The following is a 21,635-nucleotide window of genomic DNA, read 5'->3' on the forward strand; positions in this document are numbered from 1 at the left end:
AGTTTTGAATGATGCTTTTTTTTTTCTAAGATTTTATTTATTTATTCATGAGAGACACAGAGAAAGAGAGAGAGAGAGGCAGAGACACAGGCAGAGGGAGAAGCAGGCTCCATGCAGGGAGCCTGACACGGGACTCCATCCTAGGTCTCTAGGATCAGGCCCTGGGCTGAAGGCAGCACTAAACCTCTGAGCCCCCCGGGCTGCCCAACTGATGCTTCTTTGACCAAAATTTTAGTATGTGCACATTTTGAATTATTTGATTATCTGATAACCAAATATTGCAGGGATGCCTGGGTGGCACAGTTGGTTGAGTGTCAGACTCCTGATTTCAGCTCAGGTCGTGACCTCAGGGTCTTGTGATTGATCCTGGCATTGGGCTCCATGCTCAGTGCACAGTCTGCTTGGGACTCTCTCTCCCTCTTCCTCTGCCCATCCTGCTCGTTCTCTCTCTCTCTCTCTCTCTTTCTCAAATGAATGAATTAATTTAAAAAATAACCAAAATCGCTCTGTGGTATGATCCAATATTTGCATTTTTGTTGATTGTTCATCGTTAATTTCCATACCGTAATGAGGAAAGAAGGAAAGTGATCTTAAAGTATAAATGCCACTTTCTTGCCACACAGAAGTTAAATGATGCTTCAGCAGGGCCCTCAGATTATTCAAGACTAAGAAATGTTGGTGTAGCCAGGTTTCACTACTCATGAGTGCTTTTTAGAAGTTAAAAGTGATTAGATGTTGTTTTTAATTTTGAATATTAAAAATGGCTAGAGCTAAGGTCGCATATTTTCCTGTAAAATAGGAGCATGATGATGAGAATTGAGGTAGTGTATGTGTGCGAGTATAACTAAAAATACCTATGTGTGTTAATATTGCTTAAACTTTTACTCAACCTGTTATAACAATAACATATAACATGTTAACATATTATACAATAACATATAACATACAATAACATATAATAATATGATCTCACCTTTTCTATGCTTCCTCCTCCCTGTTCCTATTTGAGTCACCTTTTTGTTTCAGTTAAGATTGATCTACTTACTATCCACATGCCTTTGCTCTACTTTTTCCTTCCTCTTATCAATATTTTCTATCTGCCTAAGACAGCCTTCCCCACTCCTCTCCACAAAAACAAAACAATTTTTTCAAAAAATTGTAATTATGTCTAAGTCCAATACAGATACACTTTATGAAATTTCTCTTCTTTATCATTCTCTCTTTGGAAGCTTTCTTCCCCCACCCCCACCCCCATGGAAGAGTTTGAATGGCATCTGATTGGGACCACGATCACAAATATATAATTAAGTAGAGTATAGACCCTTAGCTTATCAAGTATTTATCCTAAAGTTCACTCACTTTAGTTGATCTCACTCAAACAAGGGACTACTGACTCAGAACCATGCATAGTTAAGTTTATTGATTTAACAAGATTGGTTGTCTGGTTTGTTGCACCTGACAGCAGATTAGAAACAGTGTCCCTGACAGTTTAACATATTGAGCTATAACAAAGAAGTAGGAGATAAGAGAGGTGGATCAACAGTTAGAAATCAGTCTGTACACTGCAAATAATACTCCTTCTTAATATCTTATAAGCTCTAAGGGGATCACTCTACAAAGCCTAATACCAAAATTAATGATTGCTGTTAATAATGATAATCAAGAGTTATAAATACAAACTATTTACATTGTCAGTATCTTATTTGGAAGAACATAAAAAGACAACATAGAAAACAGAATTTTGAAATCCTGTACACTACATAGGTTGATCATAATATAGTCTAATGTAGAAATTTCTTCTTTACCATTTCTGACATCTTACCCGTTCTTAAACACTTCGCTTATTCCATTGTTGGGCAGGTCCAAATTTAAAAAAAACAAAAAAACAAAAAACTATTCTTCATACTGTACTGAACCTTGCCTCTCTCTAACAAAATGATTTATTCTAGTTCTTTTTTTTTCTGAAACAACTTTGAAAATATGTGCTTGCTTTTCTAAATAACAGTTTTTAACCTTTAAAAGAGTTATATATGCCTTAAGAAATGTATTTCTTTAGTAGAATCCACTAGTTTTTAAAATAATCATCCCCTGTGTTTTTGACTGTTCCTATTACATAATTTCCAGATTCATGTATCATCTTAGTTACCTTCTTCTGTATAAACTCTAGTGTGTCAGGATTCTTTTTATAAAATGCAACTCAAAACAATCTCAATATTCCAGATCTGGTTTAAAATGGGAGATGAATACTCCTTTGTCTGATAGATAGTTATATATATGCAAACTGTATCTGGACCTACCTTGATTTTACTCACATAATTTTATAAAATAACATCCTTTATACTCTTCAACAGTTATTCTTATATATTTAGATCTTTAACAAGATCAACTTCTATGACAAACTATATTTTACCAATTTTTTAAGAACTTGTCATATAGTAGGGACTTCAAAATATTGTTTGGGGAATGTGTGAATAAATAAACCATCTAAGAATATGTTCGCTAATTTTACTAGTTTCGTTCCATTATTAATTATTTTTTATCTTGTCCATGGCATTTTTTAAGTAGTTTTCAAGTGTTTGGGAGCTAATTATGTTCCCTCAGATCCTGAATTTGTGGTATTTATTTTTAACCTAAATACAAGTCTACATTTATTCTTAATTAAAATTTGTGAGATTTCCAAACTTTTGAGATTATATGAAACCTTGATTTTTGTCATCAATTTTATAAAAAGTCCTTACCGGCTAATATCTTTAGTAGAATACGATACTGTATTGATTTGTCGAGTGAAAGTTGAATATCACTGTTTCCCAACTGTGTGACTTGTCTTCCTAACTACTTTGAAGTTCCATAAACAATGGGAATGAGTTCTCCATCACGTACATCTTAATCACTCCACAAACATATGCCAGACAAGTTGAATTAAATTCAATTGTATGATTTGCATATTGTGATTTTTTTTTCAGGAAAGATTAATCACTTTACACATATCATAATCTAAGAACACATAATTTATTCTTTCATTCTTTCAAATAAATTGGAATATTTCAAATAAAAAAGATATAAAGGATAATTATTTATCCACTAATATTTGTAACTGTGGGGTTACGGCTATACTCCTGAATTAATCTATGAAGTTTCTATTCAGCTTTCTTTCTCAGAGCCTGAAAAAGCCTAGAAATTATAAGTAATTATTATTATATACTTTCTGTTAAGTCGGTGTAGATCCAATAGAAATTTTGGTCTAATTTTGAAAGCATGTGGGAGAATAAATATACTTCTACTAACTGGTAAGTAAAATTCTGTATTCCATTTTAATAAACATTTCTTACCGTGTGAAGGATTGCTCCACACTCAGCTTGATCCTACAGTGATAAGGTGTAAATTGGCTATGCTTCTATTAATGCCTTCCTTCTTAACCAAATCTACATACTTATCTCTGGTGGAATGTTATTAATGCAATGCTTTGAGATTACTAACTAACGTCTTAATACCTAACACTTAATGAAACTTTACTTTGAGAGACGGTTGTAAATGTTGGTTCAGGCTACAGACATAGAGAAAATAGACTTCAAATTGTCTTTTAAAATACTCCTCAGAAAAGTTTTCCCTGAAATCAGAGGACTTGAAAGGTTTCCTGGGAAACTTAAATAGGCTCCATACTGATTTGCCCAGGTTGTCTGTTATCCAATGACCTCTCCCTAATTGGGGGAGGAGCCAAGAACAAAGAGTGAAGGAAGAGAACAGCTGGACCAGATAAGAGAGAACTGGAAAAGACAAAGCCATTGAAAACAGAATTGGAAACCCTTGAACCAGACCATATCTATTTTCAGGCTAATCTTCATATTCTGTAGAAGGCCTTTCTGTGCCTAACCTAGAAAAAAAAAAACAAAATTTGCACCTCCATGCTCAATCTTTTTTTTCTTCTATACACTGTTAGAGAATAGCAGTCATAACAGCTTTTATTCTCTGATCCATCCGCAACCTCCCTTCAGTTTTTTTGATGTTGTGATCTTACAGAGTATCATTATTCTGACAAAGAAATGGCCACCCATCCACACAATCATGAATTACCTGCCATCTGCCAGAGTTCTAAGATACTAGATACCTATATCTGCATTTATAATTTGACTTTTCAAAAATAATCCATTTGGGGATCAAGGTTCATTTGACAAAACAAAGGAAAAGTATAAAAATCAAAATATATATAATAGTAATTGTGTGATATGCTTAATGTCTAAAACTGATATCAAGAACTTTTTATTTCACCTTGACATAACATAATCACTCAACCTAACTATAAGCTTTGATTTGTGTACTAACTGCTATTGTGAAATTCTGTATTTCATAGTTTAGAATTTCCCTAACATTTCATAAACAAAGGATAAAAAGTTGATATGTTGTAAAAATCAGTTTTCCTACAGTTTTCAGCTATGGTTTGAAAAAAAATCATGACATTTGAGATATATCCCTCTTAATGTTTCCTACTTGATGAGATACTTTTTATATTGCTAGTATTTTCTTTCTACCTCAAAAAATATATACTGAATGCCTACAACACATTAGACATTTGCTCAACAATAAAGTGTATAGAAAGATGAGTAAGATCCAGTTTCTGTCCTCACATATCTTAAAATCTAGTATAGGGAACTTAACAAGTGCCAAAATGACAAGGACACATTTCTCAATATAACTTTTATAATGCATATAAAATTTTCTATGGGATTTCATATTGAAACAAAAAATGCTTATAACGGAAAATATGCTTAAGCCTGGTATTAGATTTCAGGTTAATTTCAATTAGTAGAGTCTGGGAATAAAGAGAGAGCGCCAATTATAATCCAGTTTTACCAGACCCTCAGTTACATCTAATGAACAATTATAAGACTAGGAAGTTTGGATTGCAATCACATTATAGCATTTAAATTCCAGGTGGAGGAGTTTGCAGTTAATTCTGTAGGATGTGAGCAAATATAATAAAAAACATTTTCTCAAGAAAATCCCATAATTCAGGGACCCACTCTCACATTCAGAAGAACATGTTAGGATTCCATTTCAGGTTGAAGAGTATCAGGGTATTCTGATGATTATTGAAGATTATTATATGGGATGATATATGCAATTTGCAAATAAAGATGGAAGGTCAGGGATGCCTGGATGGCTCAGTGGTTGAGCGTTTGCCTTTGGCTCAGGGCGTGATCCCAGAACTGAGTTCTGCATTGGGCTCCCTTTGAGGAACCTGCTTCTCCCTCTGCCTGTATCTCTGCCTCTCTCTCTCTGTCTCTCACATGAATAAAAACATAAATCTTAAAAAAAAGATGGAAAGTCGTGTATATTAGTTGGAAAATAGAGGAAATAAAATATAAAGAAAGTTTTTTAAACCATATAAAATAACAGCAGAGAGGCATTTTGACCAAAACATCTTCAAGTCATTGTGCAAATTAGAGATTAAGAAAGAACCCAGAGGTTAATGATACATAGAACTAATAAATAATAATACAAAATTTATCTTAAGGGGCTGAGTACAGAAAAGTGGGGAGTGAAGTCCTAAGGAAGATTGTGATAATAGATTTCTTCCTCACCACCTTCCACCCACCCCCAACATTTATGTGTTAGGAATTCACAAGTGAGATAGAGAGAGAGAGAGAAAAAGAGGGAGAGAACCCTCCAGAACTGCAGTGTCGAAGTTGCCAATTAAAGCAAAGCCAAAAATGAAAGAGGTAAGCCTTTAATCATTTACTCTGATAGTCTAAGCAAGAAGCTAAACCAAAGAAAACACCATTTTTCCCCCATGGAAATGCTCACAGATGGAAAGTCAGGTAGAACATCAGGTGAATGAGTCTTCTCACTGTTGAGGGAACCTAGAATAAAAGGCTCTGGAAGTTTTATGAATCCTGAGGTGGGAACAGGTAGAGAGGTAGGAATGGTCAATTGGTACTGACTGAGCCAGAGTGGGGTCAAGGGTCTTCAGGTTTTGCCTCTCTGCCCTGCTCTGATAAAGAGGCCTCATTTGAGGAACCTGAAGAGGACCTCTGCTAAGACCTCAGACAAAGTAACCTAGGAACGAAGGTGCTAGGGCTAAAAATGCAAATACAGGAAGGGCACAAGCAGTCAGAAGGCCTGAGTCCTTGACTGTAGTCTCTTCAGAGACTGAAGTGCAGTGACTGTGCACCAAGTGTGGTGTCAGGAGGGCAGCTTTCTCCATGAGGCCAGCCATTGTAGAACCCTTGTAACTGCCTATGGTGTGGCCTGACAAATCGCACTTAGTTTTTTGTTTGTTTTAATTATTACTTTTTAAATATAGTCAACACACAATGTTATATTAGTTTCAAGTATAGAGCATAGTGATTCAACATCTCTGTAGGCTGTGCTGCGCTCATCACAAGTTTGGTTACCATCTACCACCATACCACACTATATATGTTGGTTTTTAAACTAGGAGCTGGACTCCTCTTATGTCATACAATGAGAGAGAGAAAATACTTTGTCCAAGTTACCCAAAATTAGGGCACTTGCATGGGCACTTTCACTTTTCATTCAAAGACATGCTGTCTGTTTTTCTAACAAACTGGTCCAGTTGCCCACTGGCTTGTTTCCTTCTTTAGAAGAGCATACATGCACACAACCACTCCACACACCACCTCACACTCTTCTTGCTCTTTTCCTTCCTCCCAGCTTTTGACGTGCACAGGAAAGAACCTTAATAAAACCATTTATGAGGGAAACATAAGCCTATTTTTTTTAAGATTCTGTTAAGTCCAGATTGTCTTCTTGGTAAATGCTTTTTTTTTTTTTTTAATTTTTATTTATTTATGATAGTCACACACACACAGAGAGAGAGAGAGAGGCAGAGACACAGGCAGAGGGAGAAGCAGGCTCCATGCACCGGGAGCCTGACATGGGATTCGATCCCGGGTCTCCAGGATCGTGCCCTGGGCCAAAGGCAGGCGCCAAACCGCTGCGCCACCCAGGGATCCCCGGTAAATGCTTTGTTAAACAAAGAAATATAAGGATCAGTTAGTTTACTGAATTCTCTTTTTAAAACCAATAATCTCACTACCAAATTTGTGTATTAGAATACCAGAGAAAAGGCTTTACTTTCCTGAATGAAAAATTGGTGATATGCTTTTGAATAGGTTGAGATTCAGAGATAGTTGAAGCACATAGCAATTCAAAGGCTATGTCAATGGAATAAGGGTATGTAAAGAGGATTTTAAATTGGATTACTTCAGTTGAAAGGAAAAAGACAAGGTATGAGAATATTATATCTAAGATACATGCAATAGTATTTTATATCAACTGAATATGGAGGAGTGGAGAAAAAAAGATGCTTGCACAAGGCAGAGAAATGTTGTCTCAATAACTAGAAGAGATTACACTTTCCTCAGAAGAGAAACAAAGGGAGGTGTTTATTTGGAAAGAGAAAATTTAAAGTTGTATATGTTTAGTTTGTGATATTTGCAAAATATCAATTTGATATCCAGTATGTTGCTAGAAATTTGGAAATTTCAGCTGGTAATGAAGTCAGTGAAATAGAAATCATTTGCATAAACATTGTAATTGAAGCTGTGAAGCTAGTACAAGTTAGGGAAGCATAATTTTGTTAAAAAATGGAATTTGTAGATCAGAAGACTCAAAAGAGTAAAAGTCTCCATTACTCTCAAATTAATCTTAAGATTTTATGCAATTCCTATCAAAATTTTAGAGTAGATGATGACAAGTGTGTGATAAAATGTGGTGAGGCAAAAGATATACATAACTAAACAATTCTGAAAAAGAAGAATTGGCTTGGGAGAAATCATTCTTCCTGATGTTAAGGCTTACAATATATCTACAATAGAAAGACTGTGTTGTATTAGTGGAGGGATAGAACATAGACCAATGACAGAATATGTTAGAGAAATGTAATTAAAATCACAATGAAATGTCACTACACATGGTCAGAAAGACTAGACTCAAATTTAAAAATAGTGCTAGCACCAAATGCTGATGAAGATGTTGAGAAATTGGATATGCCTACCTTGCCGGTGGGAACATAAAATGATATGCCTGTTCTGGGAAATAGTTTAGCAGTTTTACAAAACCAAATATCTAATTGCCATATGATCTGGTAATCACACATTTAATCCAGGGAAGTGAAAATTTATGTTCATATAAAAATCTATATGTCAGTGTTTACCGTGAGGTTTTATTCTCAATGATCCAAAACTAGGAAAAACGAAACAAAATATTTTTCAATAAGTGAACAGTAATGCAAACAGTGCTATCTTCCTACCATGGAGTATCAATTAGCAAAAAAAGGGATGAACAGTTGATATATGCAACAACATGGATAGATCTCAAGGGAATTATTTTGAGTGGGGAAAAAAGCCCATGTCAAAAAGTTGTATATTTTGTGAAATCTTTTATATGACATTCTTGAAATGATAAAATTATTGTGATGCAGAGAAGATTAATGTTTTAGTAAGGTTTCAAAGAGGGGAACGGGGCAGGAAGTAGCTATGGCTTTAAAAGGATCACACAAGGAATTCTTGTGAGGAAGTGTGCTGTATCTTGATTGTGGTAGTATTCATATGAATCTTCACACGTGACAAAATTTCATAGAATTGTAGATACACAAACACAGACACATATACATAATTATGTTAAAAAATAGAGGACAGGGAAAAGTAGTGATACAATTGATTTTATCATACACTGGTAACTTTTTATTTGAATTTTATTAATCAGTTGTGGTTTTTTAAGATTTTATTTATTTATTCATGAGAGACACAGAGAGAGAGAGAGGCTGAGATACAGGCAGAGGGAGAAGCAGGCTCCATGCAGAGCGCCCGATGTGGGACTTGATCCCGGGACTCTGGGATCATGCCCTGAGCCAAAGGCAGATGTTCAACCACTGAGCTACCCAGGTGTCCCTATTAACCAATTGTTAATTTAAAATTTATTTCTATGGTTTTGCACTTATCGAATTATTTATGCATTTAGAATGTAAATTATTTGAAAAGTAATACAGTGTTATTTAAAAAGTCAAATCATATCAAAAAGAGATAAATGTAAAAGTAAATCTGTATTTCTCATTACTACTGGCAACCTTATTTCCTGAAACTGACTATGTTTAACTATTTCTGGTTTTATTTCTTCTGTAATTGCCATTTCATTTTTAAATAATGTCCTTATGCCTTCTTTCTTATCAGTTTGTTTAAATACATTCCCTCCCCATTGAAAGATAAGGAATTTTGTTCAGTTAAACTGTTTCTTACTTCCCTTTTCTTCCTTCTTCCAACATATTAGTTATATCATTATTTAAATTTATCTATTGGCTACTTTCATAATTTAAAAAAATCCTTAACTATGTTGAGATTCAAACAAAAAAAAAATTCAATTGCGTTTTTCCCACTAATTAGCATGAGTGGAATAGCAACTATTCACTTCTCATATTGCCTCTCTATTCCCCAACATCCATTAGTTAAATCATTACTGTCAACATATTTTAATCATAAAAAAGTTCACAGAGTAACATCAGCAAGATGGAGAAATAGGAAGCTCCAGACGTTCCTTCATCCCATGGAGACACCTATTCAACATACATGGACCGACATCCTTTCTGAGAAATCCGTAAACCAGTTAAGAGACTCCTGCACCCCAGGCAAGCAGGTAACCAATCACATCAAAGCTAGTAGGAAAATTTGTGGTACTATTTCACCATAGTTCCTCTCTGAGACCAGCTTGTGGTTAGGAGGAAACTCCCAATTGCCAGTATCTCCCTGGTAAAAGAAAGAGAAAACTCTATCATATGTCCAATGTTCTGACTTTCTTGGGGGCTTCCCAGAAAGTTAGCTTCTGTTTCACCTGTATCAGAATGCTGACAGAGTATGGCACATTCTAGTCGCCTGGAGACCATTGAGAACAAAGAAGAGCTGGGCAATATGCTGTTGTTCAGGGACACCACGGTACAACAGAGAGTTGGATAAGGCTCAGAGGGCACTTTCACAGAAAAAACTGAAGTGAAGTGAAATAAAACTAGAAATCAATAGCAGAAGAAAAACTGGAAAATTTATATCAATGTGGTGGAAATTAAACAACAGACTCATGAACAACAAAGGGATAAAAGAAGTAATTAGAGAGGGTGACAGAAAGGAGAGACTCTTAACTCTGGGAAAGAACAAGGGGTAGTGGAAGGGGAGGTGGGCAGGGGGCACTGAGGTGGGCACTGGACGGGATGAGCACTAGGTGTTATGCTATATGTTGACAAATCAAACTCCAATAAAAAAATATTAAATAAATAAATAAATAAATAAATAAATAAATAAATTTAAAAAATAAGTAATCAAAAAGGATATTGGAAAATATCATGAGACAAATGAAAATGAAAACACAGCACACAAAAACTTATAGAATGTGGCAAAAGCAGTATCAAGAGTGAAGTGTTAGTGATAAATGCCCACAATGAAAAATAAGGGCCTTAAATAAACAATTTAATTCTAGACACCAAGATACTGGAAAAAGTGGAATAAATTAAACTCAATGTTAACAGAGAAAGTAATAAAGATTAGATAGAGATAAATTAAATAGAGAACAGAAAAATTATAGAAAAAAACAATGAAACTAAGAGTTGGTTTTTTAAAAGATCAACAGAAGTGACAAAACTTTAGATAGACTACCTAAGGGAAAAAAAGAGAAGATTCAAATTCAGAAGTGAAAGGGGAGACATTGTTACAACTGATACTGCAGAGATACAAAGGATCATGAGACTACTGTGGAAAATTATATGCCAACAAATTGGATAACCTAGAGGAAATGGATAAATTCCTATAAATATACAACCCACCAAAACTGAATGATGAAGAAATGGGAAAATCTGAACAAATCTATGACAAGTAAGGAGATTGAATCAATAATCAATAATCTAAAAAAGAGAAGTCCAGAACCAGATGGCTTCATTGATGAATTCTACTATTATGTAAAGATTTAGCATCAATTCTGTTTAATTCCTCCAAAGAACTGAAGAGGAGTGAACACTTTCAAACTCATTTTATGAAACCAGCATTGCCTTCATACCAAATCTAGAAAACAACACAATTTCTCTGATGAATATAGATGAAAAATATCCTCAACAAAATACTGGTCAACTAAATTCAACAGCACATTACAAAGATCATACATCATGACTAAATGGGATGATCCTTGGGATGCAAAAATGGCTGGACATTTGAAAATCAGTCAATGTGATACAACACATTAACAGAAAATAGAGGTAAAAACTCCATGATCATCTATTTGCAAATGACATATCCGTTAAAGGGTTAGTATCCAAAATATATAAAGAACTTATAAAACTCAATACCCAAAAAATGAATGATCCAATTAAAAAATGGGGAAAAGACATGAATAGACATTTTTCCAAAGAAGACATTCAGATGGCAAACAAACACATGAAAAGATGCTCTATATCAGTGATCATCAGGGAAACACAAATCAAAACTACAATGAGATATCACCTCACACCTGTCAGAATGGCTAAAATCAACAACATAAGAAACAACAGATATTGGTGAGGATGTGAAAAAAGGGGAACAGTCTTGCACTGTTGGTGGGAATGCAGACTGGTGCAGCCAATCTTGAGAATGGTATGGAGATTACTCAAAAAGTTAAAAATAGGGGCGCCTGGGTGGCTCAGTTGGTTAAACATTCAACTCTGATTTTGGCTCAGATCATGATCTCAGGATTTTTTTTTAAGATTTTTTATTTATTTATTCATAGAGACACAGAGAGAGAATAAGAGGCAGAGACACAGGCAGAGGGAGAAGCAGGCTCCATGCAGAGAGCCTGACGTGGGACTTGATCCAGGGTCTCCAGGATCACGCCCTGAGCGGAAGGCGGCGCTAAACCGCTGCGCCACCGGGGCTGCTGATCTCAGGATCTTGAGATGGATCCCTGCTTTGGGCTTAGCCGGAGTCTGCTTGTCCTTCTCCCTCTGCTCCTCCCCCTGTGCTTTCTCTCTTTCTCAAATAAATAAATAAATATATAAATAATTAATAACTAACTAACTAACTAACTAAATAAATAAATAAATAATAAAATCTTTAAAAAAAGAAAAAGCTAAAAATAGAATTACCCTAAGATCCAACAATTGGACTACTAGGTATTTACCCGTAGAATACAAAAATACTAATCCAAAGGAATACATGAAACCCGATTTTTATAGGAACATTATCTATGCTAGCCAGATTATGAAACAGCCAGATTGTCCATCAACTGATGAATGAATAAGGAAGATGTAATATGTAAATACAATGGAATATTACTCAGCCATAAACAGGAATGAAATCTTGCCATTTGCAATACCGTGGATGGAGCTAGAGAATATTATGCTAAGTGAAATAAGTCAGTCAGAGAAAGACAAATGCCATGTCATTTCACTCAAAAGTGGAGTTTAAGAAACAAAACAAATGAACAAAGGGGGGAAAAAAAGAAAGAGAAGGAAACCAAGAATCAGACTCTTAATTATAGAGAAGAAAGTGATGGTCACCAAGAGGAGGTAGGTGGTGGGATGGGTGAAATAGGTGATGGAAATTAAGGAGTGCACTTGTGATAAGCAATGAGTATAGTGTTGTATGGAAGTGTTGAATCACTCACTATATTGTACATTTGAAACTAAGTATACTGTATGTTAGCCAACTGGCAGTTGAATAAAACTTTAAAATACTTTGACAGCCCCCCCAAAATAAGATGTCCATAGATTTTAAAAATCATATGATCATCAATAAATGCAGAAAAGGCGCTTGACGAATTTCAAAACCCTTTTATGAAAACAACACTTGAGAAACTATGAATAGAAAGAGATTAGCTCAACATAGTAGAAGTCACATGTGAAATCCCAGAGTTAGCATCACACTCAATGGTGGACACTGAAAGCCTTTCTTCTAAGAGTGGACCAAGTGTCCATTAGAGGATGAATGATTTTTTTAAAAATGTGGTTTACACATACAATGGAATGCTATTCAGCCATAAAAAAGAATGAAATCCTACCACATACAATTGCATGGCTAAACCTTCAGGATATGCTATGTGAAATAATCAAGCCATAGAAGCACAAATTGCACTAATACGAAGTATCTAAGGTAATCAAAATGATAGGAATAGAAGGTAGAATCATGGTTAGCAGGGGTTAAGGATGGGGGAAAAGGGAGTCGCTATTTAATGAGTTTCAGTCATCTATGAAAGGGCTCTAGAGATTTATTGTATAACATTGTGCTTATAGTTAACAATGCTCTATACTTTTTTGTTGTTGTTGTTGAGGGTCAATCCCATATTGTTTCTTTATACAATAAAAAAGGATGTTAAAAAGTTCCTAGATACAAAAAAGTAAAAATAAGACACAAAAGGGATCGTTTTACCACTAACCAGATTAACCAAAAATTGTTTTTATTCTTACCTTCTGATGAAAATCATTATTGTTACTGTGTTAGTGTACATAAAACTGCCCCAACTGATAATTTTGAAAAATTAAGCAATTGCACCTGCCATTTGCTGTTCCAGAAGCCCATGGAAATCAGAGCTTAGTTCCATAGCATCATTTCTCACCTTCATCGCAGCATAAAGAAAACACCCACTTCAAAGGTTTTCAAAGATTCCCCTGTTCCCTCAATAAGGTATTAATGTTTCTTTCCAGGAAAGTTCTAACACCTCAGATTTATTAACTGGAGGGTCAGATTTACTTTAAAGACTAGTTAGTTAGTTTGGGGCGGTATATAAGCAATGTAAGAGGAAGTATAGAGATTTCCCATATACTCCCTGAACCCACATATGCATAACCTTCAACCTTTACCAGAGTGGCATATTTGTTACAATCGAGGAACCTACATTGACACATCATTACCATTCCAAGTCTGTAGTTTACATTAGGGTTCACTCTTAGTGTTGTATATGCTGTGTGCTTGGACAAATGATGTGTGTCCACCATTACAGTGTCATGGAGAGTGTTTTCACTGTCCTAAAAATCCTCCATGCTCCACCTATTCATTCCTCCCTCCCCTAGACCTCTGACAACTTTTATTCGCTCCATTACTGTTAACTTTTCCAGAATCGTCAGGTAATTATAACTTTTGAGATTGGCTTCTCTCACTCAGTTAAATGCATTTAGGTTTCCTCTGTGTCTTCTCATGACTTGGGAGCTCTTTTCTTTTCTCCCTTTCTTCCTTTTTTTAAAAATCATTACTTTTTGGGTGGGGTGGGGGTGATGAATGGTATTCCATTGTCTGAATGTGCCACAGTTTGTTTATCTGTTCATCTACTGAAGAACGTCTTGGTTACTTCCAACTTTTGGTGATTATGAATAAAGCTTCTATAAACATCCATGTGCAGGTTTTGGTGTAGACATGTTTCATATCCTTTGAGTCAATACCAAGGGAGTGTAATTGCTAGATTGTATGGTAAGAGCATATTTAGTTGTGTAAGAAATGCTGAACTGTCTTCCAAAGTGACTATACCATCTTGCATTTCCACCAGAATGATAAGAGTTCCTCACACTCCATGTGCCTTAGAGGGCCACTTTTGAATCTAGGCTTCAATTAAATAACCAAGCAATGTTAGAGTTAGTCTCTTTTGCTTACACATTAAATTCCAAGTCCCAGCTGAATGTCTGACCCAGTCTTATATTTAATCTTCTTAGTTGTAATGCCTATGAAAACCCATTCCCACCCTAGAATCCTGCTGAAAGGAACTACAATTCTTGGGATACTTCACCTCCTCCTAAAACTGACATTGCAGTTTTCCCTCTGTGCCATGCATGCTGAGATTAACTTTCATAAGGGTCTTGAGGCAATGAGGGATGTTGGGACGTGGATCTTGAATAGAATGGGCAAATACTGTGAATCAGAGTCACCTGCTCCTAATGAAGTCCTGGAAGTTCTTCATGTCAGAGGAGGCTGGTTTCTACAGAAAGGGAAGAAGAAATTGGTTCCATGTGCATGGAATTTTCAAGATGATTTGTAGGTTAAGTCTGTGTCTGTCAGAATATTCCATTTATAAGTCTCAGGGTCCTAATCCTTCACAATCATTATCTTAACCTTAGCATATGAACTTCAGTGAGGTTGTGCTTTTAACTGGTGTTGTGACTTTGCTACACTCAAAATCAGATTTGAGACTTCATCTTCAGCCATTTCTGCCCATCTATTTCTGGAAGAGACTTTTTTTAATGTTGCTGTGGACACTTTCTACTTCTCTATCCTTGTCTTGGATTGAGAGTTCAAGGCTTTGAAGTCCTTATTTCTTTTTATATGCTTTCCAGTAGTCAGAAAGAGCTAACACACCCTACAGTCTTCCTAACACTTTTGATACTGTAGCAAATAAAATACTACTTGACCACCCAAAGCTTGGCCTCTAGGCTTGACATTTTCCTCCCCACTACTGGTGATAACTTGAGTAATTGTGATCCTGTATGTCAAAGATTACTAGTGAGCCATTTTTTCTCTAGCCAGGAGGTTACCTTGGGTTCATAAATGTGATAAATAACTGAGCAATCCAGGGTCAGAATTATATGCACTGTAAAGTCATAGCTTGCTTGCTTGCTTGTTTTCTTTCTTTCTTTTTCTTTCTTTCTTTTCTTCCTTCCTTCCTTATTCCCTTCCTTCCTTCCTTCCTTCCTTCCTTCCTTCCTTCCTTCCTTTCTTTTGTTCATTCTTTTGTTCTTTCATTCATTCTCTCTGCTTTTTTTTCCTGTACTTTATTCTTCAGAAGTCTCTATGTGCAGACCATACCTTAAGACTACAGAGTTATGCTTTTCCTTCTTGAGGCTAGAATAGCAACATAAATCTATGGAGGATTTATCCCTACTCTCCCATTTATTAATGTATTTAATCTCTAATTTATATCAGGATGGGCTCATGAACATATATTTTATATTTTATATCATAAACCAATAATATTGTATTTGGTTGCTCAAATTTTTCAGTGTTGGCCGTTGATAGCTATTTCAGTTGGCTCCTGTACTCATTTGTCATACCCTCATCAATGTGTTTATTTTGTTGTTGTTGTTTTTTTTTTTGAGTACTCTCTCTTTCTTATATTAAAAAATGCTTCACATACTTGTATAGTTCTTGTCCTAGCATAGGATCAACCATCGCTGCAAGCGTCCCTATTCTTTATTGAGGAACAGTATTAAAAACCAAGATCCAAGTGATAGATATGCTTGTCACTATTTGGGTGTCACTTTCTTTAAAAATTCTGAGCTAACAGAATACATAAATATATAACACACATAATTTTTTATTTGATTATAGAAACCTATTTCTATGAGAAAAGCATTTACATGTTTCTGATTAAAATTTTTCTACCCAAGTCTAGAAAGGTATTTTGGTTACAGTTGACACAAACATACCTTAGCTTTTGAAGTTCTCCTTTGGTATGAGAAGAGTAAGTTGGTCTAAAAATCTTTCTGAGCTCATAACTGAGCAGTTACATAAGTTATACCCGTTCTAGCTTTATAAATAACTGTAATGATCACTATTATTTTGCTTTGTATTCTACAATTGTTCCATGGATCTTGCCCAAAACAGTAAAATTTGACTTGACCATAACAAATTTTCTTTAAAATAAAAAAAAATAATTAATGTCATAAAAAATTAAAGTCTTAAGTCTTAAAAAAGTGAAATTGAAATACAATTTAGAGACTAAGATTTCTGGTATTTCTATTTAAGTCCCTTGTTACTTGATCAATTGACTATTATTAAAAAAAAAAAAAAAAAAAAAAAACGCTGTTAGAGCTGCTTGGGTGGCTCAGTTGGTTAAGCATCTGACTCTTGATTTTGGATCAGGTCATGACCTCAGGGTTAAGATTCTCTCTCTGTCCCCCTCTTTCTGGCCTCCCACCACCAAAAGCAGTTAGAATCAGAAACTTATAGCTAAAACCAAGCTTCTTACGATATCTATAGAAAATATAATTTAAAATGGCCCAAATTCTATTTCCCAGAAGTAAGTGGATTTTTAAAACATGTTGCAACAATAATAAAATTGGTGACCAGAGTCATTCCCTTTCTTACAATAAGTTGCAACATTAAACTAATTAGATTATATTCAATTTCAATACTCAATTTGTTGCATAACTTGTAGAATAAATATAATTATTAGATGCTAAGTCATCAATAACCCTGTCTCTTATCTTCTTTTGTATCAGAAATCATGGAATTCTAGTTTCTGAATTGCTTCAAATATATGTATTTAAAATAAAAATAATTTTGTTCAATATAGATGAATATGCTACAGAAGCCAAAAATCACAAACAATTTTTAAACTGTACTTTAGTTTGCATAGGTTAGATTAAAAGACAGGATTGTCTCGAATATCTGCTTATGAGGTTACAAGGTCATTGAAATCATTTTAATCCGATATGCTTAAAATGTCTTTCCTATTCTTATGGGATGTATGTAGTACACATCCATTTAGCACTTGTATGATAGACACATAATGATCGTGATCATCCATTTCAGATAATTCTCTGTAAGTTGTCAAATCTTGCTGAAAAGGCATACCCTGGAGAAGTGACTTTTTTGCTTGCCTTGCAATTCACTGACTTAGACGGGGATTTACTAGAAGTTGTAATTGGCTCTTCTGATCGACAATGAAGACCACATTTCTTAATGCTTTGACTCTCTTTGTGGATTGATAAATCCTGTGAAATATGGCAGTAGGCTGAAGTAAAGTCTGCTAATGTGAAGGAAATGTGAGCTAAGGACTTATTAAACACTGTAGGGTGGCAGTAGACTCATGTTTTTGCCCCAGTTGTTTGCTAGTTCATTTTATCTTCTTTTGGAAAGGTTCTTAATCTTTCCAGCTCAATAAACAAAATAAGAACTATATTTACTTGACATATGATACATGACTTGGTTGTAATAGGCCATTTTTGATGGGAAGAGGCAGTAACCATTTGTTAAATGATACACTTGGCTCCAGGAAGAGTTAATAAAGTTTCCCCAAAGCACTTAACCTCTTTCAGATGAATCATTTATACACCAGAAGAAACTATCTCAATGGTTATCAACACTAGGCCTAACGCTCTAAAGGATACCAAATCATTTGGTTACCTATCTAAAATCTCTAGAAGAAAATCTCCTGAGTGACTGGCCTTAAATTAATTTTAAATAACTGAATTCTGAACGTGGTACAGAATAGTTCTTATTTTTTTTCCCAAGGAACATCTTTTGCATAGTGTACATTTTTTAATGATAAGACTTTAGGTCTACAAAGTAACTTTAATTTGTAAATATTCATAAGCTATAATTACTAATTAGTTTTTACCTCCTCCTTCTTTTCTGTAAGTATATTCCTTAATCCCCATTCTCTCAGTAGGAATCTAAAAAGCCAAAATGATTTTTTCCCAAAGGCTTGCTTTCATCAATAATACAATTAGGGATAAATCTCATAAATACAGAGAGTAACTTGCTTACTTATCTCAGTACATAATTATATATTCAGAAATGTACACATGCATAAAAATATACAGATACATGAATTTCTTTCTTTCTCTTTCATTCCTCCCTACCTCCCTTCCTCCCTCCTTTCTTTTCTTCCTTCCTTCTGGATGTCTATCTATATCTACCTTTACTATATGTAATATTGCAGATACTGTATGACAACACATAATAAATATTAGTGAGGGTTGTTTTGAAGTAAAATGTTTATTTATTTTTTTATCAAGAATCTACATATCATTTGCAACAAACCAGCCATGAGTTTTGCTTGATGATGAAAGGATAGAAGGTGTTGCACTGGAACAAAAAGCTCCGCTATCCAACTAAATCGATGTGAAAATGTGGCAGGTTGAAAGAAGACTACATCAAAAAATATTTTAAATTCTGTAATACAAATGTGAGAACCATTTGTTACTATTATAGTAATTGTTTCCTTTTTTGTTTCTTAATTGTTTACATTTCTAATTTTAGAAACAAAAATAATCAGTTCAGTGCTTTTTTTCAGGTTATAATTTATACACATTTTACGTGGTCTTATTTAACCTTATAATCTGTGAGATACAGAAAGCAGACATCTTATTGCCATTAGTAGATGAGAAAACTATATTTTGGAAAATTTAACTCAGTGGTCAAAAGACACATAAATACTAGGAATGTGTTAGAATTGTGTCAACACCATCTTTGGCCTCAATTATTATCTTGCTATAAATATTGTCATTACTGCAAACACATAAGTATAATGACATAAAATATTTGGGCTTAAATGTAAAAGTGTGGTTTTTCTCAAGTGCATTTAGCTATTATTGTTTTTCTCACCAAAATATTATCACACTGAATACCTCAATTCCTCTTCAACAACAGATTTTTCTTAAAAAAAAGGAAAAGAAGATCACTCTTCAGATTAATATAACTGAATTTCAGTAATATTTCATTATTACTTTTCATTTATTATTTATTTATTTATTTATTTATTTATTTATTTATTTATTTATTTTTTACTTTTTAAAATCCAAATTAGAGATTATAACTACATACATTTTATCCTTTACAGATCTGGGAACAAAAGATGTTTGAGCAGGCGAAGAATGCCTCTACTTTTAAGGCTGGGTTAAAACGTTTTCCCATTTCTTTCAACAGTTGATGCTAGGTCAGTTGCATAATTAGATTGGAAAATGTGCTTTCTTTCTTGTGTGGTAACAAAGAAATTTTGTGTTCTCCCTAAGTATCAAAATCTTTAATAGCTGTTAATTATGTTTTAAAGATTTATTTACTTTTTAGAGAGAGAGAAGGAGAAAGAGGGCAAGCAGGGGGGCAGAGAAAGAGGAGAGAGAATCTCAAGTGGACTCCACGCGAACGTGGATCCCAATGCAGGGCTTGAACTCACGACCTCCAGATGGCAACCTGACCTGAAACCAAGAGTAGGATGCTCAACCAACTGTGCCACCCAGACACCCCTTAATAGCTGTTGTGTTTTAAAATGTACATTACATTTTCCCTAAGATACAAGTGCCATTCTTATTAAGTAAAAACACATCAAAGTTAGCAACAATTAAACACATACACACCCAACTAGGCAATGAAAGTATTGGACATTCTTTGTTTCTGTTTTCTTTTAACAAACATTTCATTTTAGAATATATTTGGATTTTTAAAATATTGTGAAGTTGTGAAGTATAGAAAATTCCCATTATACTTCATACCCAATTTCCTTATTATTAATATCTTGCATTAGTATATTTGTTATAGTTCATAAACATATGTTGATAAATTATTACTAGCTAAAGTACTTTTTTTCTTAGTTTTTAACTAATGTCCTTTTTTTTTGTTCTTGTATCTCATCTAGTGTATTACACCATGCTTAGTTTTTATATCTACTGTTTTGATAATTTTGACTTTATCCTAGCCTACTAACTATAAATTTCTCTTTACAATCAGATAGAGAAGCAGTGTGTGTGTGTGTGTGTGTGTGTGTGTGTGTATCTCCCAGTACATCATTTATTTGTCCAGACAACTGCATCACATCTAGCAAGGTGATCCCCTGCATTATTTCAGTAGCTATATACTTTCATCTTGGCTTGGTTTACTTTTCATTTCTTATTGCTGTAATACTGATAAATAATTAATGTCTAGCACTATTGTAACACACTTGCATTATCTTCAGAGAAAGTAAAACATATACGTGAACAAGTGTGTCTTGGATGTTGCCCTGAGATAAAAATTGTAAGTGAAAAATATGTATTATTGTATGTTTGAATTGGTAGATTGTTTTGGAAATTTCAAAAAACAGGGATCCCTGGGTGGCGCAGCGGTTTGGCACCTGCCTTTGGCCCAGGGCGTGATCCTGGAGACCCGGGATCGAATCCCACGTCGGGCTCCCGGTGCATGGAGCCTGTTTCTCCCTCTGCCTATGTCTCTGCCTCTCTCTCTCTCTCTCTCTGTGACTATCATAAATAAATAAAAAAAAAGAAATTTCAAAAAACATTTTATGGAGTAGATTTTTGAAAAATAACATTTGTCAATTAAATTTAAACGTTGATTTTTTTAAAGGTTGAATTTTTGATTAGCTAGGTTACTTTTAAATCAATTATTTAGGTATTTGGTCTAGGTGATTGTCCTGACCCAATAATTAAGACTTTTTAAAATACAATATTTTGCTTTTGTCAGGGACTCCTCTCTCTAGCTGAAAAAGATTCAAGATAGCCCACTTTATATAGATTAATTCTATTGTTTGTTTCTTTTTTTAAGAATTTATATATTGATTCATGAGAGACACAGAGAGAGAGATTGAGAAGCAGAGGGTGAAGCAGAGGGAGAAGCAGGCTCCGTGCAAGGAGCCCGATGTGGGATTTGATCCTGGACTCCAGGATCACACCCTGGGCCAAAGGCAGGCGCTAAACCACTGAGCCACCCAGGGATCCTTATTGTTTGTTTCTTAACTGTCATTTTGTAGTCAAAAATCCAAAATTAATTTGTAACTTTTGTTTGTGTCAATCCCAATGACTCTAATGAATGTATGACATGAAAAAATAAACCAGGGAAGGGCATAGGGAATGCTTGGTGGGAATAGTATACAGAATTCTAAATGAGATGTGACTAAAAAGGCTCACTGAGAGAAAATTTTTCTCACATGACATATATTCTAACATATATTCATTTATTCACTTTTTTATT

The 21,635-nt window shown here is 34.6% G+C and overlaps 1 long non-coding RNA gene across 2 annotated transcripts in view; it reads left to right on the forward strand.

Annotated features, from left to right (window-relative positions):
* LOC140608068 (uncharacterized) overlaps positions 1-21,635 on the forward strand; it is a 247,623-nt gene that overhangs the window by 85,016 nt on the left and 140,972 nt on the right. For both annotated transcript variants that reach the window (XR_012010030.1, XR_012010029.1), the window contains exons 3-4: positions 18,692-18,861; positions 19,516-19,611. This is a non-coding gene — a long non-coding RNA (uncharacterized lncRNA). The remainder of the gene's footprint in view (positions 1-18,691; positions 18,862-19,515; positions 19,612-21,635) is intronic.

The sequence above is a fragment of the Canis lupus genome, chromosome 17 (assembly GCF_048164855.1).
Source record: "Canis lupus baileyi chromosome 17, mCanLup2.hap1, whole genome shotgun sequence".
NCBI lineage: Eukaryota > Metazoa > Chordata > Mammalia > Carnivora > Canidae > Canis > Canis lupus.